Raw genomic sequence first — 19,265 nt, 5'->3', positions numbered from 1 at the left:
GCGCGTTCCCCGGTCGGGAGGGCGGGGCCGGAGGATTCGATTAGTTGCCACTGCCGCTGTGGTAGAGAAAACAGTGACGGCTGAGGCGGCTGTAGCGCTGGGAGTCCCCGCTTAGAGCCGGGATAGTGGGGTGAGTGAGTCCCGCCGCCTGCCCCTTTCCCTGGGTGCCTCGCCCCGGCCCTCCCGCGGTGGGAGAGGAACCGCTGGCTCCTTTCGGTGGGGGGTAGGAGGGTGGGCGGGCACCGGACGGAGGTGACGGGGCTGCCCTGGCCCGCTTTAGAGCGAGTAAAAGGTTGGGGGTGTCACTGGGGGAGGGGCTGCCCCAGCCCCTGCCCCTTCCTCCTCTTCTGTGTCCTCCCCCTTTGCCCCTACTCGCCGGGGCTTCCCGGGAGAGCCTGGAGGGGAGAGGTTCTTTCCATTTTTTTTGACTGGGTGGGGGGCGGCTCAGTCCTGTCTCCCCCCCCCCGATGACGCGCATCAGGGTCCGCTCCAGCAGTGGAGGCTGCGCTTTCCTCCGTGGGGTGACTTGGGTGTGCGCGCGCGTGTGCGTGTGCGCGTGCGTGTGTGTGTGTGTGTGTGTGTGTGTTTCTCTGTCCTCCCCCACCCCATCTCCACCTCCAGCCCCCTTCCCCATTGGAGCTTCCTCAGCTAGTGAAGTGTCCCCCCCACCCCTGCCCTGCGCTTTCCTCGGAGAAACCTCTCCTGCAGGGTACCCTAAGGGGATGGGGGGCGGGGAGAGGGCTGTCACCTCTGCCTCTCGCTTGCTTCCTGCTCGTGATGCTCGCCCACCTTCCTGAGCCTTGGAGATGTGAGTCCAGGAAGATCGGAGTCTGGGGGGTTGGTGGTGGTACTACGAATGCAGTTGTGGGATGGTCTCTGAGCCGCCGAACTTGACTTAGCTGACCTTGACTTTGTGATGGGTGAGGGATGGCTCCCCCTGCATCTTCCGATGCCCCTTATTCTACTTGCTTAACAAGTTTTCTGGTGTGAAGTTAATTTCTGGAACCGCAGAAGATAAACAACATTCCTTTTACCTAATGGGAATGAAATGTTTTGCAGTTCTTTCGGTGTTCTGGATGTGTGTGTGTGTGTGTGTGTGTGTGTGTGTGTGTGTGTGTGTGTGTGTGTGTGTAGATATTAAGGGGAAAAATTTACACATCATAGATTCTTCCACCATAGTTAAACACATTTCATGCTCCTATTGTTAGTGCTTAATAATTAAACTTCTTTGATTAAAAAAACAAGCAAACCCTGGACATTCCAATATAAAAAAGCAATTCACAGATGAGGGTTTCTGTTCACTGTAATGTTAAAACACACATGAAGGATCTTCAGCTTGATCTCACATTTCCTGCTTTAGTTCTATGATGTAGAAGCATGTTTTAGTATTTAAATAATCGCAAATCAGTGTCCTCTAACACATTCTTTGTATTTTAATCAACAGATTATCTTCATATCTACTTGAACCTAAGAATCTTTTAGGTTGGAGTGTGTTCTAGGCACTGGCACTATATAGCAGGGAGTGTGGAAAGCTGCAGCAGCGTTACCATTTTGACACTCTCAGTGGGTGTTTCTTTTGACAAGTGCACATAAGAGAACATTTGGGAAGATTTTTTTGAGGTGGGGTTGGGTAAAAAGAGGAGAGAAAAAAAGCACAGAGTCAAAACTGTTAAGGTCCTGTATACTGAGCATTTTATTCCATTCAAGCAAAGCTAGCTTAAAAAGGAATCATTTAGCTGTATTTAATAATAAAGCTCAGAAAAACTCATACAGTGTTAAAATAAGCCACCATTGGAGGAAGGTACCTAATGAGGAGAGTAGATGCCAACTCCTCTTCTTGGCTTAACATTTTAGAAATGATAAATTCCGTATAGAACATTTTAAGATATCGGCAGGAGTGCTTTCTACAGGTAACTTGTTCTTTTTTTATACTAGATTTATGTGGTACATTTACCCATTTTCTCTAGCTCTGGCCTTTGAATTGTAATTTATTTATGTTTTCTGGATACATACTCTTTTACCATTACTAAATACATATTCTTTTACCATTACTTGAATTTTCCTGGCGTTAATTAATTGGTACATGTTCTTTACAGTGTTTCGCGAGTTTTAAAGGAAATACCCCTGGTAGCATCAGATCTCACCTATATGAATAATAGAAATAATTGCTTGCAAGTCGAACTGTTTTTTCAACCAATAATGTTCTCTGAGGTCATCATTTAATGATGACCATTTTAAATTATTTTCCTTTTGAAAGCGTGAGGAAACAGAATGTGGGGAAATTTCATTCAATGTTTCTTTCTCCGCTCCTTTTCTTTTAGCTTTGTCATTATGTCCAAAAACCCTTGTAAGGTTACCACTGGAAATAGTTTTTTTTTTTAAAGAAAAGACATTGCCTTCCAATGAAAAAAAATAACATTTGGTGATAATTTTAATGTTCACTGGTTCACTGTAGAGCTTTTTAGTAAGAGCTGAATTTGTTAACTTTAGTTTATTGACTAAATATTTAATTTATTAACTTACTGTGTAAATTTCAAGAGAAGAGAAAATAAGCTTCAAATGCCTTTGCTTTTTTCATCCCTGTGATTTCTACTCCCTCCTCCCGCTTGCCTGGAAAAAAAAACCCAAAACAACAACATTTCTTTCCTATTTGTATATATGTTTCATCTTCATCTTCCATTGTATTGTAGGTTCCTGGAAGGGCAGGGACTGTGTTCGTTGTTGTATCCCTGTTGCCTAATGTAGTGTCTTGCCTGAAGTAAGTGCTTAATAAATACTTTTTGAATTGATGTTCTTTTTAACATGTTCAAATATGATTTGGGTTTTCTACATTTTGGTTACTTTGGGGTCTGTTGCCATCATTTTCTTTTGGGTAGTATTAGGGATGCTAACATCACCAATGCTGCATTAATTTCTGTCATCTTAGAGTAACAAAAGCATGACTTAATTATAAATCCATGTGTATAGTCAAAATGATTAAAATATCATTTTGATAAACATGTATTTGAATACAACATAGTGACCCTTGTTTAGTGATCTAACTAGTAATTCAGCAAATATTTTAAAGAACCTTCTATGTTCAAAACGCTGTCTAGAGTGCGATACAGAGTTTAGGTAAGATCTTTCCAGGGCCTTATGGAGCTTATAGTTTTAGCAGGGGGATAAGATACAAATGTGGCTAAACATGATAGACAATAAATGCATTTACTGAGTTGCAGAAAATGTTTTTTACTTGGATAATATAGATTATCTTAGGTTCTCTAAGAATTTCATTTCTGCTGTCATTTAGCAACATCTTGGTATATAGGAGAGATAATTTGTGCTTGTTCTGATAATGGACTCAGTAAGATCCTCTAAAATGATACTGTGGAAAATGAACCACTTAAAAGATGTTTTGCCTTCTTTTGTAATTCAAGCAGTTCTAATTTATTTACTGTTTTAAACTAAAGAGTAGAAATCTTAGGTAATGGTTTTGTTTTGTTTTTTTTTTGGTATTCAGATTCCCATCATATAAGGACATTTCCATTTTTTTAATAAGTGTGTTACTTTTTTCCACTTTATTTTGTGATTAAATACACACCATCATTAAATATTGTGGAAATACAAATCTTAGTTCAGAATTACTTACCATTTATATAAAAGTCATTTATATCCAAAGAGCCTGATGACATTTAGGAATTAATTTCAGTATTATTCATCAACTAAGCATTAAACTCAATAATTCATTAATATTTCAGGGATCTGGGATTTCATTAGCCTGGCCTCCATGGATGAAGGTTGAAATCCTAATGACTTGATATATGGTTTTCAGGAATTCCTGAAACGTTGTACCTAACCTGGTGTTGGCTTCTCCAAAACTTATTACTTGGATGACAGGTCCATTCTTGCCATTTACTCTTAAGTCTTTTTAGCTCAGTAGGATCTCCTAGGGAGACTTTGGAATAGGATTAATGGAAAATTCTTCTTGATATTAAAAGATAAGACATAGAAATTGTTTTGTAAATCCCAGAGTGTTATTTATGAATTGTTTTGTTAAGGAGATAGTTTGTTAAGGAGATAGTTAATAAGACCCAGCCTATCTATGCCTATGTTAATTGGCAGCACTTTGAATTAAACTAAAATATAAAAAAAAACCCTTTTAAAAAGATTTTTATTAGGTATTTTTATTAGTTGTGGATCTTTCTTAAAGGATAGTCAGTCCCTTCTTTGGGAGTCTCTTTCACAGTTACAAGTTGCCTGTGACTCAGACCTTAACTTCATACTGTTTTTAGGTAAGGGGGAAGCAGGCTAGATTTGTGGATGTTTGATGTAAATAAGCCAGCACTTCCTGGAAAAACAACTAAAGGTGTATGATGTTCTGTTATGTTGTTTTTACATATGAAAAGTGGCTCATTTTTGTTAGTCAAAATAAGGCACGTGTTAATATTCTGCCACATGATATTTTTGTTCTACTTCCATCAGGAACAGGCCGAACTGGGAAATTAGGCAGGGAAGAGAGAAAGGCATCACAAACCATCATGCTTCTCTCTTACGCAGTTTCCCTTTCTCCCAGTGTAATTCTTGGGTAGGTGGGCCCTCCCTAAGGGAATAGCAATAAGGCCATTCTAAAGAGATAATATCATAGGTTGGAGGTGATCTGTCCATAGAAACTATAGAAATGTACTGTTTACTAATAGACGTCTTTCCATGGGAAACAGTCCTTTGAAGTGCCAGGCAGGTAAATCATTAACTCTCTCTAGTTGGTCATATCTGGAATTTTTAACCACAAAGAAATCAGACACATAGCACTAGTTTGATATTATCAGCATGTACTATTCTAAGAAGTTAAATGGAAATTATTGAATGTGTTCAGAAAAGAGAAACACTTTGGTAATCAGTGTGAGTCTGTTGTTAATGTGCAATCTAGAAGTGCTGTGTAGTGGAAATAGCATTGGACTAAGAATTTCACGTGAGTGGGATACCAGCTGCCACTTGCTATTTCTCTGGCCTCACTTATCACTATTGGAAAGTAGGGATGATAATGATGTGTACCCTTTTAACCTTAGATTTTTAAATGAGAATGTATGGGAAAGCATTTTGTAACTGTGAGCTGCCATTTTTGTCCTGCACAAGAGGTGTCGTATTGTAGTAATATGAAATGTCAGGCTCTCATCACCTCACACCTAGATTATTGCAGTAGTCTTCTGGCTCATCTTCCTCTCTCAAGTTTCTCCTCTATTAAGCTTTCAAATTGATCTTCTTAAAGTGCCGATCTGACCATGTTACCTTCTTACTCAGTAAACTCCTTTTAAAGCGCTTGATAACATAGCCCTTTCCAACCTTTCCTGTCTTCTTAGACTTCACTTGCCTTCACATAGTCTGCAGTCCAGTGGCAATGGCCTTCTTACTGTTCTTTGGACATAATGACACTCTGTCTCGTGACCCCTAGCGTTTTCACTGGCTGTTCTCCACGCCTGGATTTCTCTCTCTTACCTCTGTCTCCTGGCTTCCATTAAGTCCCAGCTAAAATCTCACTTTCTGCAAGAAGCAGAATCCTCCTTAATGTTAGTCACTTCCCTCTATTAATTACGTAGTAATCTGCTTGACTCCTTATAATATTTAAAAAATAACATTTAAAAAATTAACTTTTCTCCAGGAAGATCTGCTAGTGCCCAAAGAAATAGTTTCATTGGGATCTTAGGTGGCTCAGTAAGTCATTTCATCAGATTTTTCAGAACACCTTAATTTGCTTGTCATCCATTGTACTGGCCATCTATTTTACAGAAATAACCAATCATTTTCTAAAGGCTTCTTTTCTTTTTCTCTGTTTTCTTAGATTTTGTCTACATATTTATATTTTATTAATGTTTACAATTTTAGTTTCTTGATAACAGTTGCAGCTATTGAGAGTATATAACTATATGTAGAAGACAGTTGCTTTCCTTCAATCTCCCATATTATCTCTTGCCTGTGGTATTAATGCTTTAGCAGCATATTTGTTTATTAAAATTTATTTGAATCTTTCAATTTCTTTACTTTCTTTTCTCAAGGTATAATCTTTTAGATTAAGTATTTTCAGTGACTAGTGATTTAAAATTTTTTTTGAGTATTTGGAATATTATAATGTGTTGTGTTTTTTGGCTAATGCTATATTGAGAAACACGTGGCACCCATAGTGCTCTTTCTCAAAAATATGTTGATTCTTGATACATTAATGTGGCTGTTCCATCCAAGGGTGCTGATAACAAACTATCTGTGCCTACCTTCTCAACTTGTACAACTCTTGCTTACATCCTCCTGCAAACAAACAGACGTCTATGCAAAATCCTGGAAGTCTTTCTTGAGGTTCATGGATACCACTGGAGCACAAAAGCTGTTCATAGCATCTTCTTTGCCCATGCTACTTTAGCAGCCCAGCTCATTTTCCATTCACACATGTCTGTAATGACAACATAGTCTCCAGCATTATTCACATTTTCTTTCTTAGCTCTGACTATCCTCTGTAACCTTATAATCATCTTTGACTTTAACTCTTGCCTTCTTAATAATAACTCATATAAATGCTGATGCTTCTTGAATTGAATTGAATATTCTAATTTGTCTTTTCCCACTTCCCTGTAAGATCTTTTTTTGGGGGAATCTTTAGCTTCATTAAATTTTTTCTTTCTGTGATTATTGCTCTTCCTGTATCTCAGATTTTCCCTTTAAGGTAAGCTTTCCAAATTGTGATTCTACTAAAGCACTATTGCCTACTTTTCACATAGACAAAAAATAACTACAAAAATTGGTACCACCTCCTTCCTCAGATATTTCTTTTGAGTTCTGTGTTTGATCCAACCTGTCAGCTCCTTTTTGATATTAGTTCATCGGCTTTCTCAAACTTTTTTTGCCCTTAAAAAAACCCCAAAACGTTCTTTGGCTAGGCACTTTTAAGTTGCAGATTCAGGACCTGCATTCTAGAATCATTTATTTTTGTTTTCTTTATGCTCTGTCCTAGTCACTTTATATTTCATATTTTCCTATGCTAGTATGCTAGTATTTTCTCAGTGTCCCAAAACACCACCACGTATTTGGAACTATAGATCACTTAAAATATTTCTTCTGCCCATATGATTGCTCTACTTTTATCTATACATAGGATGATTTAGAATATTCAGATGTGATCCATTAGTGGATCCAGTTTGTAGAAAGCATTGCTTTGCACTTAGACTGCTAGCTTATTTCCCCCTTTTTCTAATTTTCTATCTTTTGGCCCTTTAACTCAGTGTTTGTAAACTTTGCTGAGACTTGAGTAGGGGAAAAATGATAATATGCTGAACTCAAATCCAGAGCCGGTCCAAGGTGAAGTCAGCCTTTGGTGCTTGCTCTCTGTGACTCTTCTATCTTTTTCCTCTTAAAATACCTGCCTTTTCTGATCCCATACATCCAGTGTTCCACACCTTCTTCATGCTCCCTGCTCCTCTCATAAAAATTTATTTCTCTTGTTTCTCATTCCCTTAGGGGCTTTGTTATATCCTTTTTAATATGCTAGATAGCTAACTTTGGAAGCTGAACCATGTAAACACATTAGTGGATACTAAAGGCTTCCACATATGTAACCCTTTCTAGTAATATATCTGTATCTTAAAAGGTATTTGGAAATGTGTTTTCCATCTACTAGAAATGCAGTATATGAACTTGAAAAGGAATTTAAGGCACTGATAGGGCAGTTGAGGTGAGTTTTCCAGGTAATTTAACATTTTCATTTAAGTAGTTATCAGTTCTACTTAACTGTAGGACTGACTTTATTAATATTTCACATTAAAGGTCTCATGTGGGAGGAAAATGAAAATAATTCCATTCAGCAAGCATTTATTGAGTGCCTTCTATTCATGTGCCAGGCACTTCAGATACAAACACGAAAATGAAACGGATCCTGCCCTCAAGGAGCTTGCCTTCTGTGGAGAGGGTAGGAGAAGGGACAACATATACTTAGAAAATTAAGTACAAAATACATATAAAGTAACTTTCGGGGGCCAAGCATAGACCTAACGTGAATGAGATGCTGTGTGGTCTATTGGAAAGAGCTGTATGTGGAGTAGGAGGATCTGGGTTCAAATCTTACCTCTGATCTTTATCATCTTTGTGACCTTGGATAAGTCATTTCAGCCTGTCTAGGCCTCAGTTTCCTCATCTGTAAAAATGAGGGCATGGGACTAGCTGACTTTTGAATTCTTTTCTAGCTTGAGATCTAAGATCTTACTGTAATGGAGGCTTACTGGATTTTGGTGGGCAGTTCTTGGAACATGTGCAGATGTTCCTTGCTTAGTTCCAGTCCCAGTAACCACATGGAACTTTGGTATGAGCCTTTTGTTAGTCATGATAATTCAGAGGTTTGTATTGAATGATGGTGATGATGATGATGAAGAAGAAGAAGAAGATGATGATGAAGAAGAAGAAGGAGATGATGATGATGATGATGATGAGTTCTATAATTGTCTGAGGAAGCTGGAAGATCTGGTGACTCCAGGATTGATGAATAGAACTCAAAATACAGAAATAGAAGGAAGACCTACTTCTCTCTGCCATGTCCCCTTTCCTCTTCCCCCTCTCTTTGGTGGCTTTGAAATAGGAGAGCTGCTTTTTATTGCTTCCCTGGAGTTGTAGAGGGAGAAGGGTCACTTGCCCTATTCCTTACCTGGCCTTGGAGACAATGAGCACATGGCAGCCTCTGTCTCTTTGTGTTTAGTCTTTCTTGATCTTAGGCAAATGTATATTCTGTGAGTAAAGAAGATTCAGAGATTCAGAAGTGGTGGTGGCAATAGCAGTGTCCACTGGAGTTGTAGTGGCTGATGACGGTGAAAGTGGCCATATCACCAGCGTAGAGACACAAGGACAGATGGTCTCAGAATGGTGGTCGCCTGAGGAACAGCAGTTTTATGGAGTATATCTCCTGCTGGAGAGAAGTGCCAGCTAAGGATTCTAGAAAGTCACTGACCTTGGGAACCTAATAGAGAATTGTAGCCTAATGGAACTTCATGACTGGGCTGTGTGAAGGGAGAAAAAGACTTCCAGGGCCAGGAGTTGGGAGGTATCTCTTTGCCACATATGTTCTCTATACATTTGTGTCACTGTCATTGTACTATAAGCCCATTCTCTCCATGGACTCTTTTAGTATGAGGGGTGGGGGAGAGGAGAGAGAAAGAGAGAGAGAGACAGAAAGACAGAGTGAGAGAGTGTGTGTGTGTGTGGGGGGTCTCCTCCAGAATGGGAGAGAATGTTTTCTATTAATTTTTCTTACTGTATTGTCTTAGTAAATACCTTTTCTAAAAGCTAAGTAAGTCTGATTGTTCATGGAGATTATACTACTGGGGAAAGGAAAGGCAATCCACTTTAGTATCTTTGCCAAGAAAACCCCAAATGGGGTTATGGGGAGTCAGACATGACTGAATGGACTGAACAACAACATGCCATTGAGTGACAGTGCTAGAAACTTTAGCATCTCACATGTTACCTCTAAACTTCTAAGTAGTAGACACATGCCCTCTGTGGATGCTAATCTGAGTGAAAGAATTAAAAAGTTGAGGGAATACACAGTGATCCTTATAAGAGTAATTCATTAACAGTGGGATGGTCGTTCTAATGGGCACAATGGAAGGGTAGGATAGGGATGTGGAAGTGACATGGATATGATATCTAGGGGCAGAGGAGAGAATTAGTGATGGTCTGGGAGGGAAGCTTGACTTTAGGCAGTCTACAGCTCAGAATCACTAGGACTCCCAAGTGGAGTTCTTTGACAGTTAGGCTTTTCAGAGTAGTCATGCTAAAACTGATTTGATTATCAATTCCTGAGCCAGAGGTAGAAAAATAAGGCAGTGCAGTGGTGGTGAATCCTTGATCCTCCTATCTGATCTTTAAGGCTAGGAGGATTGGTGGAGCCCTGGAACCTGACTGGTATTAGAGGATGAGGTTTATTGGAGGTACTTGACCTCCAACCTTTAATATGGTCAACATTACCCTAGGACTTCCTCCATTGTTAAGTAGATTTCCTCTTTTTAAAAGTTATATTTTATATTAAAGGAACCTGAAAAAATTAGTAGAAGTGTAGTAGAACTAGATTAAAAAAAAGGTTAGAAGATAGCACAAAGCTTTTGTCAGTAAGGCTAGGTTTTTTGTTTTGTTTTGGGGGGAAAGATGTTGGAGGGTAGAGAGAGAAGTATGGAAACAATCCTCAGAGGATGACGAAACTGGGGTCCAAAGTAGGGAAGCAACTTTTCTAAGGTCTGCTGCTCAAATATGAAGTGCAGGAGCTAGTATTGCTTTCTGTTGTTTAGAGCTTTGGAAAGTTTAATGGTTAAGTTAATCCTGTTTTCCCTTTTGGAGTTAGGGGTATGGTACTGTGCTAAATTACAGATTCTGAATAGAATGATCCATATACATGTTAACAGGTTTAAATGAAGTATAACATATTTCACATATAGATATGGTATAGATTTGGTTGTTAAACTTTGCTGTAATTCTAAACTTGGTTATGTCATGGTAGAAAGAGTGTTGGACTTGGATCAGGAAGCCCTGGATTCAAATCCTACATTAACACTGGGCAAATTATTTAGTCTTCTATGTTTCCGTTTTCTCATTTGTAAAATGGAGTTCAATAATATCACCTACCTTATGAGGTTTTTTTTGAGGGTCAGATAAGAAAATATGTGTGTTGTATTAAAGTGTATTCATATACTTTTACACACACACACAGGTATGTATATATAAATGTAAATTGCTTTGAAAACTTTAAAGTACTGTAAATACCAGCTGTTAATTTATGGAGGATAGAGGAGGAAATGAGGGATGTGAAAAAGGTGATTGGAAGGATGTACTGTACTTAAAATTTAGTTTGGCTCAGTTTATAAACACTGTATTTGCAGACATGCTATTAATGAGCTCTGCTCAACCACTAAAATTTTTAAAAAACCACATTTTTGAGATTTTTTCATAGAACAATTTTTGGTCTTTTCACAGAACATTTATTTAATGATGTTTTTCATTTATATAGTTATTAGCTGACATGAGAAACAATAAAATTGTAGTAAAATGTGTAGACAGTTTGTCAGTTAGTTCAACACACATTGATTAGCTGAAAATGTGCAAGTTACTGCCCCGGTCCTTATGTTCTGCCAGGTGAATGAATAGAGGACACAGGCAGGTAAGTCAGTATTTGGAATTTGATGCCTTTTAGACCCTAGATGATTGTTTTTAGAGAGAATTTAGGAAAAGTTTCCTTAGAGGAGGCCATAGTTGATCTAAATCTAAAAGGAAGATGAGAATTCTGAGATGCAGGTGGGAGGGGAGAGTGTCTTTCGTGCATGGGAAGGGCTTAGAGGAAGCATAGTATGTAGTATGACATTCCAGAGTTTGGGAAGCAGTAGAACAATTTCTCTGTAGAGTTAAAGGGAATAATGTGAAATAGTTCTAGAAAAAGAGGTTGGAGTCAGATTTTAAAATACCTTAAATGTTAGGCTTCAGGAAATTTGTATTTTTATACTAAAAGTGATAGCTGTTGGAATATTTTTGGGGGGAGAGTAAAAAGGAACATTTAAAAATAATCAAGTTGTCATTGAAATAAAACCTATCCTTTAAAATTTAGGGTACAAGTCATTTGAAAAAAAAAACACAACTTTGTCTATTAGTGACAAACCATGGCCTGGAGAAGTCTTTGTTGTCCCACATAGAAAGGAAGTGAGACTTTGAATAGGAGACCCACAGACCTTACAGTAACTAAAAAAAAAGTAAGTGGGTGGCTAAATACGCAGTGGATAGAGCTCCTTGCTTGAGTCAGGAAGACTCATCTTCCTGAGTCCAAATCTGGCCTCAGATACTTATTAATTGTGTGATCCTGGGCAAGTCACTTAATCCTATTAGCTTCTGTTTCCTCATCTCAAAAATGAATTGGAGCTGGAAATGGCAAACCCTCTAGTATCTTTGCTAAGAAAACCCCAAAGTGTTCCATTTCTTGGGTAAGATTTACCACCTTCTCTTCTCAGCTAGCTGTTCTCCTAGTAATTTCCTCAAGAGCTTTTACTTCATTTTTTCAGTCTTTTACTTCATTTCTTCTGGGTATTCATGTAAGTCCTTGAGGAAAGTTCATTTTTTCCTTTGAGTCTCTCCTTGCAGTTGTTATGGAGGTGGATTCGCAATACATTTTTATATTGCATGTGCTTTCTTTTAGTCATCTGTCCAGCTTTAGTTTTTTAATTGAGTGAGTTTTTTTCCCCCCAGGGCAAAACTTTGACCCTTGTACTTTTGGGTGATGTAGTTAGCCTTGCTTGGTCCGTGCCTGGGTCTCCTGGATACTTACGTTAACCTCCTCTTTATGAGGTAAGGTCCCTGTGGATCTTTGGGATTCAAATTGCTGTATCTTCAGGGACTTCTATGACATGAAAGGACAGGATGATATGCAGCTTGGAGAGCCAGGCTGTCCTGGTCCTGGCTATGCTTGCACTGATTGCTACACCTGTACTGCTCCCTGGGGTGAACCTCTGCTCTTGTTCTACCTACTTCTGGACAGAGATCCTGCAGGCTACATGTGTCTTTGGACTTTCCGTGCTCATGTTGGTAGGCATGTAGGTTTACCTGTACTGGCACTGGTTTTGCTGGTGGTCCTCCTTTTAACTACCTTTTGGTTGCTGGCTGATGTTTGATGTAGGTCTGGGGTAGAAGAAGTCATTTTAATTTGTCATTGGATTTTTTTTTTCTTTTTTGGCGAGGCAGTCAGGGTTAAGTGATTTGCTCAAGGTCACACAGCTAATAAATGTCAAGTGTCTGAGGCTGCATTTGAACTCAGGTCCTCCTGACTTCACTGTGCTACCTAGCTGCTCCTCTCATTGGATTTCTTGATCATTATTTGGCCTGGTGCAAAGTTCAGGTTTTTGCTGTGGTAAGTTTAGGAGAAGTTGGGCAGCCTGTCTCCATTTAGGCAATTACCTTGGCTAGAAGCTTTAGGATTGCTTTCTAAGGACCAGCCTTGTTAATTTTAAAGAGGTTCATCACTAGTAGGCTAGCCATTTGTTGATAAATTCTTTGACCGTGGCAACCTGCAAAATAAGGAAAAGCACAAAAATAGTCCTGGATCTTGTGCAGAAAGTGGAGCAGAGGGTGTTTAGACAGTCTATAAACATTAACTTAGCTGTTGGTATGCAGAACGTGAAATCTTTGTGGACATACTACTAAACTGAATCTCATCAATCTCGATTTTTTTGCCTATAAAAAGGAATAAGGAGGGCAAAAGATAAAAGTGGGAGGACCTTAGTTAATGGTAGGATGGCTTATGGCCTCCCCTTGGAGAGGCAAAAAAATGAATTGGAATTGGGTTTTCTGTGAATGAAAACATTCATAAGACGTTCATAAGAAACTTGGCCTTCTTATACTGTAGAGCTCATGATAATTGTTTGAGAAAAAAATGACCATAAAATTGTAGTGAATGTACCAACATCTGTTTTAGAGGATGAGGGAGAGGAATGGTGCTAAGAATACATACTACTCGGAATACATGTGTTGATAGGTTGATAGGCTTTGCTTTTGGTGATTCCAGTGCAAAGATGGGCATTTGGGGAAAGGCAGTGAAAAAAATATGTTGAAACAAGTGGTTCAGAGTAAAAAGTGAGAAAAATCATCATGAATGCTCTTTTGGAGAAGAGTCAGACCATGCTTTGGACTTGGAAAAGTACCAAATAATTAGATAAAATTGATACAAATTTAACTCACAGGAAGCAGCTTATTATTGATGGGAGTTATATGAGAATCTGACTTAATTGAACAGAGGTAAAATTCAGTTCCAAACTAGAAGATCAGGAGAGTATTGAGCTAAGTCTCTAGTCTTGACTTATTTAAATCACCTTTTGATGCAGGAAAATGGGAAATGAATAAAAGAAATTGACCAGGATTATTAGTATTTTCTGAGAAATAGTAACTGATGTCAGGAGTGGTGTTCACCAGTGAGACTTCAAAATTGCCATCTTTCAGGAAACGGAGACTAAGGGGCTTGCCTCAGTGCATATACTAGCTATCAATCTTTCTTAATGTGGCAGAAGGGAAAGGGGTGTTCTCAAGGCCAAGTTAATTTTATACTTTCTCAAAGTGTTAACTGTGAAGGGATTATTAATACCTTTTTAAGGAGAGTGGGAGATTCTCTGTCATTACATTTTGGAGCCCAAGTTCTAGGCTTTGGATTTCCTCATTGCAGATGATGAAACCTCAGGCATTAAAGTTACTACATGTCAGAGGTGACATTGCTTATTGATTATTAATAGCAGATCCAAGAGTGGTCCATATATTTCATTTTTTAATACATGGAAACATTTTAAAATAAAAATTTAGTAATCAGATTGATACTTCAATTTCCTTGTAAAAACCTTCTAAATATTGTTCAATGTTTTAGAAAAATGCTTTTTTTCCTCTAGTACCTAACTAGAAAGGAGAAACCCTAAATAGAAAGAAGAAACTAGAAACTATTTTCCCTGAAATTTTCTTTGGCTTTCTTTCTTTTAAAATTCTATTCCATGTAATAACTATACATTTTGGAATTTCAGAAATGTGGTTCATAATTGTTACAATGACAGTCACAATTTTTTGCTTAAAGCAAATGTTTTTATTCTAAAGAGTGTGGAATATTTTTCTGTATTTTCAGTTCTAGTAATACTGATACTTAATCTTTAGGTTTATAGATTGTTTTACATAGGAGATCTGAAGGCATTTTATACTTTTAAGGTTGCATATACATATATAACAGTGAATATTATATATGAAGTAGGGAAAAGAATAAAAGCATTAGTCACCTGGCTATGAAAGGATAAAATAATGGCAAATTGAAATAAATCCAGTGTTATTGACAAGGTTTTGGGGTGCTGAGAACCCCCAAAATGTCAGGGTACGGAATGGTGTGGCCTGGAATGAATTCACACACTCAAACTGTCTTCTAGTCAAGTGGCAAAGTTTATTGTGACTTGTAGAAGCAGGTGAAGTTCTTAGGGAACCTGTAAGCTAATGAGGATGAAGCTAATGCTTGTATGGAAAAGGGACAGGGAAAGGAATGTCAAGAATGCCAATTAGGTGATCTGGGGTAGGATTAGGGAGTGGTCAGTATATGTAAGTAGTCCAGGGGCTGGGTTGCTGGAATGTATGGGAGAACTCTGGGAGTCAACAGAGATAGCTTTGTTGAAGGGACAAGACAGTTCTGTTCCAGGTGCCAGAGGCAAAGTCCTTGGGCCAGGCACCCTGTACTTACCTTACTGATAGCTTTTATTTGAGGAATTACAGGGTCAGGTCTGTATGTGTCTGTAACAAGGAAAGATTTTTTTCACAGGCATCTACTAAGATTAGGGTTACTTCCAGAGATGTCTTTGCCTTTTGGAGTCCAGGTCCTGTCACTCCATTACTATGTTTTACCTATCTTCAAACTAGTGCTTTAAATGGTACTGGCTATAGGTAAGAGTAATTATGTAAACACAATGATGATAAGGATAACATTAATAATGTTACTTTTTGCCAAGCACTTTGCAATTATTATCTCATTTGATCCTCTCAATAACTCTGGGTGATAGATAATATTGTTGTTACTGTTCAGTGGTTTTTCAGTCATGTGCTACTCTTCATCACCCCATTTGGGGTTTTCTTGGCAAAGTTACTGGAGTGGTTTGCCATTTCCTTCTCCAGTAGATTAAAGCAAACAGAGGTTAAGTGACTTACCTGCCCAGGATCACATAACTAATAAGTGTCTAAGGCCATATTTGAACTCAGGTCTTCTGACTCCAGGCCCAGAACCCTATCTGTTGTGTCATCTACCTCTCTGTCCCCATTCCACACATACCCTTATACTGCTCTACCTTTAGTGAATATATTAAGGGACAGGGGAGATGGCTAATTATTAAACCATATACTTTTCCCATATACCTAACTTGAGATCTTTGTGATAATCTGACCTCTTTTGTTTTTACGTTTTTACTTTTTGCTTCTCTGTGTAAATACAACGTTTTATAAAATTGATTTTAGCATGATATTTGAGTTTGGCCATTGTTATAGTTTGTTTTAGAAATTGAAAAACCAGTTTTATAAGCATGTTTCATGCAGTATTGAAAATAGTATGTTATGTTAAAGAGGATTGGCCCCTGAGCAGCAAGAGTTGCCCACTCAGATCCAAAAGGGAGACAATTTCCCATCTGTCACCTTCCTTTCTCGGGACTTGGGGTTCTTCTTCTTTGACTTCTCCTGAGGGGAGGGAGGGCTTCTCTGCCCCCTCTTTGGCAGCTCAGGTAGCAACTTATACATGACACTGAGAAAATGTGCTTGTCTAGGAGAGTCTGAGACAATCTTAAGGCCTGGCTGCCTCATCTGCTTTGTGTTTTTGTCAGAGCACAGGTAACTAGCCACTTTACAGCTTTGGTAGACATGTTATGGACTCATCGAGGGTTCTTGGTGATTGGCAGTAGGAAGTGCTCCCTATTGCAATCACAATGTTTCATAGAGAAGATGAGCTTCACTGCCAGAAAGAAGAGCAAAAATCATACTGCCTTATCTTGACAGAGATAAAGACCTTGAGGGAGTTTCTCTTGACTGTGCAGATCCAAGGTGAAAGTGAAATGACTGTTTAGCAGTCCCTAAAATGGTGTGTGTGTGTGTGTGTGTGTGTGTGTGTATGTTTTATCAATCTTCCAGTTGTTGTTCAGTCATTTTTCAGTTGTATTCACCTTTTCATGAACCCATTTGAAGTTTTCTTAGCAAAGATACTATTGGTTTGCCATTTCCTTCTCAGCCCATTTTATAGATGAGGAAACTGAGGCAAGCAGGATTAAGTGACTTGCTTAGGGTCAAACAGCTAGTAAGTGTCTTGAGTCCAGGTTTGAACTCCTGAAATTATCTTCTTGATTTCAAGCCCAGTGCTTTATCCACTGTGCCACACTGGGGTGTGGGCCACTATTTCATGATATTTCATTCTCTTATCAGTGTCAGCTTAAGAGTCTTTTGTGTTTTAAGCATTTCTTTTGAAGTGGGGAAATAAATAACTCTCCTATACCTGATCCACTTTGTATGTTATTTCTTTATAAAGTGGACCCAGACAATCCCTTTTGGTGAGAGACTTCTAGAGATGAGCTACACTTAAGCTTTAAGTGATTTCCCCCAATACTCCTGAGTAGGATGGTAAAGAGCTAGAAAAACCTAAATCCTTTCTTTAGAGACCAGGCTTCTCTAGTTCTAAATTTTGTTTTCTTGAACCTAGAGCTAGGGTCCGCTAGAAGGATGCATGTCCTTAACCCCTTGGCCTTGTAGGTTTTTACACTTGTATTCTTCATGGATATATAATTTATATCCTTGATAAAGGGGTTCGGGAACAAGTGGGCTTTCACAAGTAATATTCCAAATAAAATTATATCTTTTTGGTGTAGACTATCAGTTTCGTTGGTGTAGGGAGCTCAGTGAGGAAACTATCAGTGCACATCTTTAGTATGACACAATTGACTGAAATCTGTAAAAGAAAAAAATAAGCAAGATCTCTTTATCACTTGTCAAGTATATAAACATTTGATTTGGTAAAGCAAAATGTGGCTTTAAAGGTTCTTTTCCAATATAGTGTCTACAGTCTGCCCAACAGAATCATTCAAGGTAACACATGAATGGCTTTTGGTCTGTGTGGTGACTTGAGAATTTATTAGATCATAGATTTAATTGAATCTTTGAGCAATTGAGTAATTATGAGATAATTTGAGGAAAGAGAGAACACTAACAATAGATGGGATCAGGATTTCTTCTCTTAAAAGCTCTTGAAAAATTTTGTGATAGTGGCTCAACTGTTGCATCTGCCAGTTCTTTCAGAAATTTACTAAGCAGGACTCTGTTTAGATGACTTGAGTTAAAGTGTTGTATTTCTTCTTCCTGTTTTATAACTTATCTTTCATGTCAGTTCATGAGAGACAGCATGTTGTAGTCTAGAAAAACTGGACTTGGAGTCAAAGAGGGGATCTCAGTTCAAATCCTCGCTGTGCTACTTACCAGCTGTGGGATCTTGGGGAATTTCAGTTAAGTTCTTTCGGTTTCCTCTTCTGTAAAATGAGGGGGTTGGGCTAGATGCCCTTCCTCCCCCCCCCCCCCGCAATATTCTTTTCTAGCTCTAAAGCTATGAACTCATGATTCTACCCTATTGTAAATGAGCCTGGTTTGCCCAAGGAGTAGACTAGCTAAGAGTTGAGTCTCATTACAGAAAAATTGGCACCAGGTGACTTTTTTTTTTTTATCCTCAGCAACTTCTAGAAGTTTTGGTCTATGTTGGTATAGAGAGTACTAATGTTTATGAAATTATAAGTCTTTTGAAAAAAAATCTAGATAAAATCTAAATACCTAGGTGGAGAGGTAACAAGATGACACACGCATCTATGCCTGCGAATTTGTTTTTCTCATGGTTAACTATACAGATATATGTGTATGAACAAGGTGCTGTAAGAATTAATAGGAAGATCATTTGTAAATGAGGGATCAGGAAAAGCTTCATGAAAAAGGTTCATGTTTGACGTAAGTTGAAGTCAAATTTTTTGTCTCTGTAATATATTCTCATCTTGCCTAGGTTATATCATTATGACAGTTGTAACTGTTGTGTTTTAGTTTCTAGTTCTTAAGTATCTTTGTTTGCAGGAAGAAATATTCATCAGATTTCTGTTAGCTAAAGTAAATCTCTACTTTTTAGTAGGTATTTAACCCTTAATAGAATAGCATCAGTAGAGGACACTGATTTATTTTCTTTTGAGTGAATAGTGGTTTCTGTTGTGGTACAGTAATCTAGTAGACCTAAAAGTTGTTGATTTACCAAAATATTGCTTTTAATTGAGCAGTCTTTGCACCCTAGAGTTTTGACTAGGTTTATGCTACAGTTGATTTTTCTTTTCATGTCCAAACAAATTATAGCAATAGCACAAAAAAGAAAAAAAAATGACTTTTTCAGCAGCCAGGAAATAAATTGTATGTGGTCAGACCATGGACTTGTTATTTCAAATTTCAAAATTAATACCAAGTTGGAAGAAAATAAAATTGAAATGGTATAGTAATATACAGATGAGATAACTCTTGCCTGATTTATTTAATGAGCTACTGATGACCCCCCAAATGGAAAATTAATAAAAGAACACATACTAACACAGGTTCTTGCCATTTCTTAAGGAACTATGAGAAGAGTTAAGAGGTATAGGATGAGTGACTTTGTGGCTTTTGAATCAGGTCTTTATAATTTGGCTATTTTGTTTGAAGAATTATGAATTGAATCTGTTTTCATA

General features: G+C 38.2%; 1 protein-coding gene across 4 annotated transcripts in view; it reads left to right on the top strand.

Moving 5' to 3' along the window:
- The first annotated feature begins 19 nt into the window (after nucleotides 1-19).
- The window catches only part of CDKL5 (cyclin dependent kinase like 5), a 261,982-nt gene continuing 242,736 nt past the window's right edge, over nucleotides 20-19,265 (top strand). For 3 of the 4 annotated variants that reach the window (XM_021007396.2, XM_021007392.2, XM_021007398.2), the window contains exons 1-2: nucleotides 20-130; nucleotides 2,691-2,758. The gene's annotated coding sequence lies outside the window, so the exon portion shown is untranslated. The remainder of the gene's footprint in view (nucleotides 131-2,690; nucleotides 2,759-19,265) is intronic. The other variant, XM_021007395.2, reaches the window with a different exon arrangement.

This window comes from Phascolarctos cinereus, unplaced genomic scaffold, assembly GCF_003287225.1.
Source record: "Phascolarctos cinereus isolate Bilbo 61053 unplaced genomic scaffold, phaCin_HiC Scaffold_726;HRSCAF=1367, whole genome shotgun sequence".
Lineage (NCBI taxonomy): Eukaryota > Metazoa > Chordata > Mammalia > Diprotodontia > Phascolarctidae > Phascolarctos > Phascolarctos cinereus.
The sequence above is the reverse complement of the archived record's forward strand: the minus strand, read 5'-3'. Positions and strand labels throughout refer to the sequence as shown.